Source organism: Xiphophorus couchianus, chromosome 12 (assembly GCF_001444195.1).
Source record: "Xiphophorus couchianus chromosome 12, X_couchianus-1.0, whole genome shotgun sequence".
Taxonomy (NCBI): Eukaryota; Metazoa; Chordata; class Actinopteri; order Cyprinodontiformes; family Poeciliidae; genus Xiphophorus; species Xiphophorus couchianus.
Genome location: NC_040239.1, coordinates 11,194,738 through 11,207,740, shown reverse-complemented (window position 1 = coordinate 11,207,740; position 13,003 = coordinate 11,194,738). Strand labels below are relative to the sequence as shown.

At 36.4% G+C, this 13,003-nt stretch overlaps 1 protein-coding gene and 1 long non-coding RNA gene across 6 annotated transcripts in view; both read right to left on the bottom strand.

The window, feature by feature from the left end:
* The window catches only part of grid2 (glutamate receptor, ionotropic, delta 2), a 517,587-nt gene that overhangs the window by 134,951 nt on the left and 369,633 nt on the right, over nucleotides 1–13,003 (bottom strand). The window lies entirely within an intron of this gene.
* Nucleotides 2,487–3,517, bottom strand: LOC114154268 (uncharacterized). The gene is made up of 2 exons (XR_003597539.1): nucleotides 3,183–3,517; nucleotides 2,487–2,865 (listed from the first exon to the last, which is right to left on the bottom strand). It is a non-coding gene; the product is annotated as an uncharacterized LOC114154268 (long non-coding RNA).

The window sequence follows — 13,003 nt, the reverse complement described above, 5'->3', positions numbered from 1 at the left end:
CTGTTTTACCACTTCTCATCAACTTTGATTCTGTTGAACATGGTTTGGATCACTGGAATGCCGTCACAATGTCTGACACTTGTGTCTGACTCTTTGTAGGATGTGAATGTCTCATAAAGCACATCCAAAACATTTGTCCCAATGAGAACTGGAATCTCTTGGTTTGATCTGCAGTCTGGTACAATGAGTGCTAGGGTATTCACTTCCTCAGGTCTCCCAGTAATCTCTTTTGGAAAACACAAATTGAGTTCTATGTAACCCAAGTAGGGTACTTGCTGACCCCCTGCGCCCTCTATGTCAAGCAATTTGGCCACAGACTGAATCGGGCGTGCAGGTAGGTGTAGTTTGTGAAATGTCTCTGATACTGTGGTTACCTGGGAGCCAGAATCTAGAAGACACACGCTGTGAACCCCATCAATAGTCAAGCTAGCAGTACGTTTTGACCCAACCAGAGCACTCAAAAGAGCCTCCTCCGATAATGCTGAACAGGAGTTGGTAATGTCATCTATTTGTTCCAGTCTTTTGTTCTTTTGGTTATCTTGTGCTAGCTTTGGACTTTGCTCCGAATTGGGACTAAACTCTGGTAAGGTCTCAGTGCGTCCCCCTACTGAAACCCTGTCCAGTTTAAAGCTGGGGCATATTTAGCTTGCCACTCTTGCTGTTTCGTCTTTAATACTTTGTTCTTTTTATCAACAAGGTCTTTGTTTGGAGCATTGATGCACTCTCGGGCAATGTGGTTATTTTCACCACATTTAAAACAAAACCACGCTTTTGGAGCTGATCTGTGTACAGGTTGATGTGCTTGCAGTTCTGTAAAATGTGGTGGTTGAGGTTCTGAAGCACTGGCATGTTTCTGTTCGTGTTTCTTTCGTCTTTGGGCTCTTTTTTCAGTTAGCTGTAGTTTAAGTTCAGCCACTTGTTTCCTTAAATTCTCAGTCTCTGTTATATATTTCTGCATTAAATCTGTGTCTTGATTAGTTGTGGGGGTGGGATCTGGAATGCCATGAAACTGGGCAAGAGGTTTTGCTTTAAACCCTCCAAGGTGACGTTGCATTCTGTCTACTTTTAGAGATCTTCTTTCTTCTTCAGTTCTTAATTCAAGAAGAAGCTCTGAAAAATTTGGGGCAGGATCGTTTCTCAGTTTCTGTTGCAGGGTCAACAGTAAAGTCTGGTCCCAGCAACCACGCACAAACTGTTTGTAAAGTTGTCTATTAGCATTGGCCTCACTTACACCACCCCGTCTGATCGCAGTGCTGAGAAGTGTCTGCAGTCTCTGAATGTATTCAGATGCTTTCTCACCTGCGTCCTGATGAGTACTGAGGAACCTGGCAAAGATCTCCTCCCCGTCGTCAACAAGGCCATAGGCTGACTGGAGGAGTTTTACATAGTCTTGAGGAGGTGACTGAGAGCCTAGTTGTTTTACAATGTCTGCTGCGGGCGACAGTAAGCTCTCCAGAATCAGTCGTCGCTGCACATCCATTGTATAGCCATCCTGAAACATAAGTTCAACATGTAAACACCATGTTTCAAAATCCACTTCACCAGGCGGTTTAGGAACTCTGCCTGAGAAGGAACGCAGTCTCTTGGAGCCTGGAGCTGTCGTAGCTTCACTCTTAATGACATGCTCCACTATTATTCGTTGCACATCTGGTGGGTTTAGTATGTCAGAGTCTAGGGTTGTGGCAGTGCCCTTGGCTTGCTCCTTTGGTCGTACTGCCTGTCCCTTTCTTGTCCTCTTAAGCTTCTCTGTTCCACCTTGTGATTTGGAGACAGATTTTAATGGCTTACTGGGTGGAGGTTGTGATTTTTGAGGACTGAATATAACAGATGATCCACTGCTGTCTGATTCACTTCCAGTACTATCTGAGCTACCCCGTTCATTCTGCACAGTTTTAAAGGAACATGTGGCTTCAGGGTTTTCATCAATGGCTGACTGTGATTGTGTGGGAGTAGTTAAAACCTCAACTCTGTCCAAACACCATTTTGAGACTGGGTTCTTAGGAGACTGTATCACAGAGGGGAAACTGATGAGCTTTAGCGACTCTTCTGAGTCGCACTCAACAATCACTTGAAAGTCTTTGAGTCTCACTATTTTACTGACACTACCATATAATGATACAGCCTCTACAATGTCTTCATCTGTGTCATCATCAAGTATGCCCTTCAAAAGGATTGATTTTCTGTCATTTACACCATGCTCGCTACCAATGTCAGCAACAGAAGCCATATTTTGTCTGGTTATTATCAGACAATATTTGATCACACTGTTATTTGATCAGTATGATCAAATAACACACTGATCACTAATCAATTATTTATATTGGTTGTTTATAGCCTAAAATCCTCCTGGCTGGCTCGCCACTTATGTAACCAACTAGTGTAACTTACGAATAGATAAGTTGAGAAACTTAGATTTCAATGTTGAAGTTACAGTTAGTCTATCTTTCTAAGTTCAAAAAGGGGGATAATAAGCACAAACAACCATATTATCAAGAATGAACAGATTATTTAATACAACTTGAAACAGAATATTACGGTACAGTTTTTTTTGTTCCAACATAAAGTGTCCACCTTTTTTATCAGGCAGTGTATTTTCTTTTGGTTCAGATTCCTTATAGTTCAGTTCGTCCTTTGGAAGTTTTGTTTTCTTAGTTCAGTAATTTAAGTCAGTCAGTCAAGTCTTTGTTAAATGGCCATGTGTTTCTTTGGATCCAAAATCTTATCTTATCCAGTGCAAAGTAGGCAGCGGATCCAGCAGTCCCAGGTCTTGGGTTGAAACCTGGAGCTCAGCAATCCAATCCAGGCCTGCGATGCTATGCAGCTGGACAGTCTTCAAAGTTGAATGGGGTTCTAAAAAAAACCAACCTGCATATATATAGAACTTAATTAACTATTAAGTTTCAAAAGTATGCAGGAAGCAATAAATTCCATTTATCACAAAAATAATATTCAACTAATGGCAAGCTTGCAAAACAAACGTATCACACTGTATCCAACCTCTTAGTTTGTACATAACAAAAATGCAATACAGTGAAAATCATCATTTTAATCTCACACGTTTCTCCGATTGGTTTTATTTACGTTTCTCTGTTCTTCCTTGTCGGAATATATGAGCAGTAATGCCTATGACGCCAGTTAGCATTAGCTTAATTTCGGTTGCAAAAACACGTTACAACACTCACCAGAGAAAATCACAGTAAAAATGTGTTTTACTGCCAGGGATCAGGTCACGGATCTTCTTTTCTCTTAACCGTTACCGGAATTAATCAAGAATTTATCTTATAGCATGCGGTAATTCGCACAACGTGCTACAGCCAGCTACGGTTTCTTCTTCTTCTAATAGTTTCCTGCTGTCTAAACCAGAGTGTAACTCACAAGCCACCTGCTGGCGGTTTCTGGTATGACAAGAAAACTCAAAATGAAAATATAACTAAATTGCTGGGAACATTAAATAACAAAACAAAATCCTACAGAAATAAAATACCACTAACAGTACCACACATATACATGTGGGTTACACAAGCATAGCCAGCTATCCTCAGATTCTGCATTTCCTGTATCTCTCAGTCTATATAGATATATAGCTTTTGCAGCAAAAATGCTCCAGCTGAAAGAGGATGTCACACCATCAATATTTTGTCCTGCCAAAGGCAAAAACACTGCAGCCATGACAAGACATTTTCAGCAACATCATGAGCCAAAGGAATACGCACAAAATTAAACAAACTGGTGGTTTGTTTTTATAAAGACTATTAATTAGGAACATAATCAGTCAAGCTGTTACACAACTGAACAAGTTATAATTTAAATAGTCCGCAACTTGTATTGGGAGCCATTTCAATAAATCAGCGTTAATGAGGAATTTTATTAAGAGCAGTTACTCATTAAAGCTTTTTTATTTAGAACCTTAAATTTCTGTAAAGGTGTAGCAGAGATTAGATCAGTCGGACTGAACAAAACTCGCATAGAAGAAACATTTGAATTTTAGTTTTACTTCTCAACAGTTTGTTTAGTGAGAAAAACACACGTTTGATGTGCATTACAAGTCAGTTTTGGTCCTGCAGCTTGAATGTGGTTTAAGAACTTTTTAAACCATATCTTACATTACATTTCACTGTAACTTCACCGACCCCTTTAATCCCCCCAAAAAATTGCTCTTAAGAAATTTTCCTGTTTATGATTCCCCTCAATAATGAGATGGGATTTATGCCCTTGAGCTATTAGACCTTATTCGTTGTGTTCTGAATAGACCCGGATCTCAAGTAAAATGATGGAGAAAAGACATAGGCTCCTATTGAAAAGATGCCATTAGATTTTAAATGTATGAAGCAATGTACTTTATTTATCCCAAAAGAAAATTCACAATCGAGTTATTATATTCCACCAAGTTATTGCCAGCTTTATCTAACCTTAAAATGAGTTATAACAAAAAGAAGATCAAAAAATGTTTATTTACACCCATTTGGCACCCCTTGTTCATTATCCAAAAAGCTCAACACTAAACATCTCAAACAATAGGAATTACGATTCATTTAAGGGCAGCCACTCTAACTGGGGATATTGAGCCTTGTAATTTTATTTTTATTATCTAGGGATGGACGATACCAAATTTTTAATAGCGAGTACGAGCCCAAGTACTTATATTTAAGTACTTACCGATATTTAGTACCTATAGAAGTACTACTAAATATCAATACACTCATTCCAATTAACTTATAAACTTTATTTATAAAAATTGTTTATCTAATATTTATCTATTTTATTATTAAAGGTTTCACAAAACACACACTTGGTTTTAAATATTCTCCTACTAGCGTAGAATAATCTAGTACAGCTTTGAAGTCTTGAAGTATTATCGTTTTTCAAACCAGAGCAGATTAAAGGTATTGAAGGTGGTGAAACAAATATGTGGAATTGCCCTTTAGCCATTTCCAAAATCAGAAGCTGCAATCAGAAGCCAACTTCAGCTCTGTGCATGTTTGTGTCATTAATGTGGAGGCGGGTAGTTATCTCATACTTTGACTCCAATACAGAGAGAAGATGTCAAATTCCCACATGATCAACAACAGATAATGGCTGGCCATCAACAGCAATGTATTGGGTAAGAGCCTCTGTGATTTTTACTGTGCAAGTGTTGTCTCTGGACATCTTCTCCCACTTCGTCAGAGTTTACTGCAGTGATGGTTGTTGGTGTTTTTCGCTCCCAAGGGAAATCTGCTTGAAGCCAGCATCGCGTTTTTTTTTGTTTGTTTTTTTGTATCAAATTACTTGTGTTGAAACTGTTAGGTTTTGCTCTTTCTCTTGACAACTTTGCTGCACATAATTTGCAGTCAGACTGGAAATACATCCACACCGCTGACACATATCCTCCTCTGCTACCCGGCTGGGTAAAGTCACTTTGCCTTTAAATAGTCTGTTCAGCTCGACTACCGTATCTTCATGTTCTTTTTATTTGGCTCCCATTCAGTTCATGTTGCATTACTGCCGCTTACTGTGTTAGAGCATTTATGCGCAAACTAACAAGCTACTGCCTTTTGGGGGGAAACTGTTCCCATCCACTGGTATTGTGTCCTGTAGTATCAGAATACTTTTATGAATACGAATATGAGTACACACACATGGTATTGGGTAGATATGTGGTGCTGGTATCAGCATCAGTGCATCCTTAATATTTTCACACAATATATTCAGTTTTACTTAAACATTTGAACAATTTAAAGTTATATTAAGAAAAGATATATACATTTTTTAATTTAAATAAATAAAGCAAGAGTTACAATTAACATAGAGAGCAATTAAAATAGAGCAAGAGTTACTTTCCCTGGTAATTGGTTACTTTTACAATATTGTAAAATGGTCTCTAACTCATTTATGAAAAAGTAACTAGTAATTGTAACTAATTACTTTTTAAAAGTGCCTTGCCTAACTGAAATTTTCTTTCTTGTGTCCAATCTATGTTTGTGGTTGTCATCAGCTTTTCTGCTAACAAAATATTTTAGATGCTGTGCAATGTTTCCACATGTCTTATTTATTAAAAAGAGCGTTCTAAAGTCAGCTGCCTGACAAAATACACCCATTTTTATTCATACTAACAGCAAGATACATTTCTTTGTGGCCATCCTGCTTTTCTTTACATGTCCTTTTTGTTTAAATATCTATTGACACGTGTATCTTCAAGACACAAAAGTATGTGAACAAAAAGGCACAGATATAAATAATAAAAAAGTTCTGTATCCATGTCTATATAACTATGAAAATATTTTGTTGTTGATTGTTCAATAAAGGCATCTATTAGAACCTTGTCCGATCAATAGAAGATGTTAATGTACTTTACCATCCTTTACCACAACAGTATCTCTTAGGAAATATATCTAATTATGGTAAATATCCAAGTTTAAATTGCAATTGACATTTTGCTGTCCGATCTATGTACACAAACAGTATGAGACCACAAGCAAGTCATTTAAAACCAGTCTATTTACAACCCCAATGTTTTGATTCATGAGGATTTTCTCAACTGCCATTATTCACTCCATCACACTTGATACACCAGAGCATTAGCTCCTCTCTCAAAGGCTGTGTTTGCATAACTTTTCTCCTGCTTACTGCTGTGTATCCTGCTTATCCCTTGAAATCTGTAATCTTCTTTGCTGGTAGAATTTCATCGAAGATAAAATCTATTCAAAGAATGTATAACTGTGTTTGCAAGGGGTAGCAACAAAAAAGCTATCACTGGGATAATGTACTTTAGGCTATTCTACAGAGGTCAATGACTGACACATCTCGCATCAGCTAGAGTTGTGACAAGACAGTTTGGTGCCTCTGAAAGAAGCCCTGTTTCAATGACAAGAGTATTTCTGTGTGGTTGTTTAACCATCCTATTTAGGACCATTTCTGGCATATTCACTAAAATCCAGAAGACTGATAGGTCTTATGGAGACCAAAGCCTAATTCTGTGACTCTCCTTGTTTAAGGTTACGGGTTAGGTTTCGAGGTAAGGAGTGAATTAAGTTTTGATTAAAGTTAGAGTAACAAATAAACTAGTCATGGTAAGGGCTAGAGAAAATGTCAGGATTGAGCAAAATTGCAGTTACTAAAATAAATGGAAGCCAATACAAACTCCTAATATGGGTAGAAATACAAACTTGCATGTGTGTGTGTGTGGACGGTATGTGGGTGAGTACAGTACATGTTCACGCAATTGTGTATGTGCGATCCACAGAGGCATGTAGTCCTAGCTGCTGTAATCCGAGGTTTACACGCTGTAATGCTGCTGAAAGCCTGCAGGCCATGCTGGCAGAGACGAAGTGAGGGAGAGCAAAAGACAGACAAGAAGGACAACCAAGAAAGTCGAGTAAGAACAGCTATGAAAAGGGGAGGTCAGAAGGGACAACAGTACAACTCAATGAACAGGAACATAATGGATAAAAAAACAACAACTGAGGAACAAAAACTTAATTATTCAGTAAATTAGACACATCCACCAACATGGAAACAAATGCTGAACCACAATATAATTGATACTGGTTAAATGTTAAAATATAATTGAATTGAACATAAAATCAATAAATTGTCAATAAATCTTTAGTGTTAAATAGCAGTTGAGTTCCTCTAGATAAGGGGAGCGTACTTCTGGACAAATTGCAACCGCTGATGTTGCAATTTGCAGTTAATATTATATGATTAACAGCTCTAATTTTCATATCTCCTATTTATTCTTCCCTCCTGCCACAATCCAACAACCGGAAGTGAAAATATTTATTATTAGTTTTATTATTATAGCACTATACAATGTATACATAAGCTAATTGTTATAATTTGCTTTTTTGAATTTTGAAATTAAAACAATTTGCTTAGTTGTAAACATTTGCAGATGGTGTCTTGTGAACTTGTAAAAACTGACACAATCAGATCTGAATTTTTATAACAATTTCTTCAGCAGTGAACTTTGGTTGCAGCATGCTATCCAGACACACAAATCAAAGTCTGTATTGTGAGATGAAGCATAAATGTATCAGTTCTTCCTTCTAAAATGACTCCTATAAGGTAATAATGCCCTCACCTAACACCAAAAGAAACACCTGAGAGTCTGTTAGTACATTTCGTCTGTGAGTGTTAACTACCACCTGGGGAAAATCTCATTATGGCAGGAGTAAAGCGTATGTAATGGAAAATAAAATATCATGGTGTGAATGAGGTCTTTGTAATTATAAGGGGGATAATTGGTTGGTGTTTTTAATAAGTTTATGGCCAATATTTACTGATTATTTAGTGGAGGAGTGAAGAGGGTAATTGTTAGCATTCAGAGAAAAATGGAGAAAGAGACATGTAAAAAAAAAAAAGAAAAAACAAACAATTTATGGTAAACTTATGTTCTACGCTTAAGTTTAGCAAAGAGAAGTGGAAAAGTGGAAATAAGTCAAACTGAAATGCAAATACAAAGGATATTTAAAAATATATATTTCGTCATTTAATTAGAACCTCTTTATTCCCAAATCACATCCATTAGTCTTTTTCTATGCCATTTCACAAGGTTGTTTTATTTTTAAAAGATAATATGCCCGCCAGCAAAGGCCTATTGTCATTAGTGTTTCTTATTGTATTTTCCTGAAATGAAGTGGCATTTTATAGGCCTAAACCTACAAACAGCCACTTCAGAGTATTTGTCTGAAGTTTGAATTATGCAAAAAAGTATCACAGTGGTTCTCAAAAGGAACTAAAATAACCACCAAGCATCACTCGTTTTCTTTTTCTTTATTATAACAGTAACATGCAATTCTGGCTCTTTCTCTGACTTATAGCATTTAGCACTTACCTGTATATTATATGATTAAAAGCTCTTTTCCTTCTATGTCTGGTAATTTATGGTCAATCTTGTGAATCTATTATGCACCTCTCCCACCTCACAGTTTTGGCTGAGTGAGGACCGCCCCTTTTTCTTTCTTTTTTTTTATCGCCCCGCAAGGGGTCTTTTTGTGGGCTCTAATGTCCCTTTTTTCAAAGTAGGCTGACAGGAAAGGGGGAAGGAGAGGGGAGAAGACATGCGGTAAACGTCGTCGGGTCGGGGAACCCGCGACAGCTGCATCGAGGCTACGTTTGCCTGAATGTGGGTCGCGCTAACCCCTCCGCCACCACGGCACGTCCGCCCCTTTTTCTATCTCTTGGCCAGTTAGTCCTTCTGGTAAAACTATGGCTTGTTTAGCACAAGGACACAACCTTTGTGTCAGGTAGCTCTCTGCCTCTTTGGCTACTAATCTCAGTCACTCTCTGCTGCCAGGTTTGTAGAGATTGCTACCAGGTCACAGACAATAAGCTTTCCCTTTTAACCTTCCTTGTATACATAATTCTACCATCCATTAATCACTCATTTCATTCGTAAGTCAATTGACGCATTCAAAATATAGAAGAGTGGCCAAAGAGTGACAACATTTTCTCTCCCTCCTCTGGCTCTACATTCATCAGTTCCTCTTTGTGCTCAATTGGCATTTTGCTTTTGACTAAAGCAAAAATATATACAGTCTGTGTATACACATTTTTTTGTTATAACTTTCAGAGTTAAAAAATCAAAGCATCTCACAAGTTTTAAATATAGCACACAACATTTTAAATGGTTGTTGGTCCCCATCATCCTGTCTCCGCAGCACCTGACAAAAGCAGTTCTTTCTTTTGGCCCAGCTGAGAGTTGGTGCTTAAATAGCGTCGTTATTGTGCTAGAGTAAGTGCTTGTGGTAGAAACATAAAGAATGGGTTGGAAAGCTGCTGACACACTGTTTCCTATTTTCCCATGAATGCTGGGACCCAATGTGAGTAAATTAAGTGAATTTTGTGGGACATTAAATCCAGTCACTCCTATGAAGAACACCTTCTGCTTTTATATAGTGTGTATCGCGATAAAGGGTGTCAGACTGACTGTGCCAACTGCATCAGAACATTTTAAACAATATTTAAGGACCAACTAACAATCTATGACTTAATGTTTAATGGGATGCTTATAAAAAATATTTCTGTTTGCTAACAATTAGGGAAACATTCATTCAGGAAATATTTTTACTCTCTTTAAATCGAGAAGTTTACATACACTTAAATTATCACAATGCCTATAAAAAAAATTCTCACCCTTTTGTTTCTTTTACAAATCATCATATCAAAATTTAGAAACAAATGTAATGTTAAAATAAAAACGGATCTCTAGAAAATAAGTAAAAATAAAAGACATTTAACATAAAATAAGTGCTTGGCTTTCAAGTCAGAGCCTGTTTTTGCTACCAACATGCAGAGTCTGAGTGGATAGCAAAGCTGACGGACATCACCACAGGAAACACTGTAACATTTGGTTAAAAAAGGAATCGCTCTTAAATCTGAGAAGTCACCCCAACTGATGCAGAACCTTGTAAAAACATGCTTAAAACATTTGACCACAGTTTTGCTGTTTAAAAGAAAATTATACTGATTACTAAGAAAATGTATCTACACTTCTGAATTTGAAGAAAATTGTAAAAATTATTTTAAAAAATCTATTATTCTGGCATAAAGCAAACAAATAATTTTGGCGGAATAAAATGGAACAAACAGGAAAGGTTAGGTCTGATTTAATATCGGATAATAAAAAAAAAATTCTTAAACAATTTATATGAATAACTGATTTTAGCTGTATGTACGGATATGTACATGTAGACAATGTACTTTAAAATTAGTGGGTTTGAACTCGATTATGCCATATCAGTAAACTTGATTTGTCATTAGACAGCACTGACTGTGTTGCACCTGGGGAATAAAGCTTCTCCTGACTTTTCTGAACAAACAAAGTAACTGGCTGCTGGGTGACTGTAGGGTGTTAACTAAAATGTTTACACAACGGATGTTTTTGTTCTTTCGCCAAAATGACATGAATTTCCCCATGGATTTACTATGAAAAAAATCCGTCTCTCACTCCTCTGCATATTCTTACTTGCTTCATTCATTTGCTTTCACTGCTCTCATCACCTCTCATCTTTCTGGTTCTTTTTGACGTTGTTTTTAAAAACTTTTCCTTACATTTTAAAATTATATTCACCTATGCTTTTGCCGCAGGCAATTTGTCCTCCTTCAATTAGCATCCAATGTCAAATTTTCTTTGGTCAATCTGAATATAAATTGCTGTCTTCAATATTAATAAACTATAAGTCAAGAAGGCTTCATGTATGTATGAGTTCCCAACAGTTAACGTTTTTTTTTACATTTTGTGTCCAGTGTTTACCGTAGGGATCATTTATAGAAAAAAAGGGATAAAATAAAAAATTTAAAAATTGTCTGTATATTTTGGGAAAATTCCTTCACTGTCATTTGACAAAGGGTTAAATGAGAAGATCAATATTTGTGTCATTCTTTGGTTTATGTTGTAACATGAAAAAATTGTTCTGTTACAAAAAAAAAAAAATTCATTTATTCAATCATGCTACACAGCATGGCCTGGCTGTTGTATAGATTTTTTGACAACGTTCAAAGCCGGTGTCTTGTGTGAGAACAAGACGGATCAGATAGAGCGCCGTTTCACCAGGCTTAACTGCTGATATCCCAGTGGCTTAGCTAACTCCTGATTAAACAAAATGTCTTACTCTTTGCATAAATTTAAAGTTCCCTGGAAGCACATTTCAAAGTGCAACGCAAGCAGCACCTCTGTCCTTCTTCTATTGTTTAAAATTAAAAAGTGAAGAAAAGGACAGCCCATTGATGTTATTTTTATGACTTAGCTAAATTTAGTTATAAAAAAAACCCTTAAAAAAAAAAACTCTTTTTCACAGTAAGACTTGTAAAAAATAAAACAAAAAAAACTGCCAAAGTCCAAAACGGACGAATAAGATCTCCAGTAATTATTTAAAGTTTAAAATGGCCGATACTGTATTGTAGACTACTTTGTGGTAGTGTGATAGAAGCAAGGCTGCCATGCATAAGGCCACGACTGACACGACGGGTATTCAAACGAGTAACCCACAGAACAGATTCCTACCATTGTCACTACCTTGGAGAGGTTTAAAAATGTTTACACAACATAAAAATCTGTTTGACATCATATTTTTAATTAACTAACAGCACATTTTAAAAATATCAAGATCTTATTTTAATTTTTGAAAATCAGCAATGGCTAAATGTATAGCATAGTGAGAAGAAGTGATGGAAAGATTATGAAACAGGACAAATTCATACAAATGCTGTTTACTTAAATCAATCATGATCTTTCTCCCTACCCTTTACTGCTTTCACTCCCTTTTATCCCACTACAACTATTTTCCAATCCCCCAACGTTGCCTGAAGTAGGAAAGACTTAGTGAATAAATTTCCATACTAATCTACCTAATATGATGGATAAATGAGAAATATTATATTTTTCCCTTCAAGGTATTTTTTCTCTATTACCTTTTTTTTTTTTCACTTTGAGTATGTACCTTATAGATTTACCTTAAATCACCATATTATTTGATTATTGTAAACTACCAAGCTAATCATTCTGTCTAATTTTTCTGCCTTAAATGTAATATTTTTAAATACCTTCAAATACTTTTTTCTTATGAGACTAAAGTCGTTCCATATCTTGTAAATCCCACTGTCTTGTTATTACATTATACTTTACAATATTTCATTTGGTTCTGTAGTGTTTTTCCTTGTGTAATTTGACTTCATTAAGAAGAGCATTATGTTCTCTTGATCTTAGATGTTACAGCTGGGCTTTACAGCTGCATCCCTGATATCTCATGATTAGAGAATATGTGTGACATTGTGGAGAATGTTCCTGTTCTAATTAGGACATTATGCAGTAATGTGTATTGGCTTATTACATAAAATCTCACACACACAAAAAAACAGGTTTGTGACTGTAAGATGAACAACTTTGTGTATTCTGATTTTTTTATTTTATATCTGGCCCTTAGCAAATCCCCTAAACAAGTACTTGTAAATGGCGAAGGGCTTCAATGTTTTAGTGAATGTTTAGTTTGAGTTGGAGCTGTAAATGTAGTTCACACTTTAT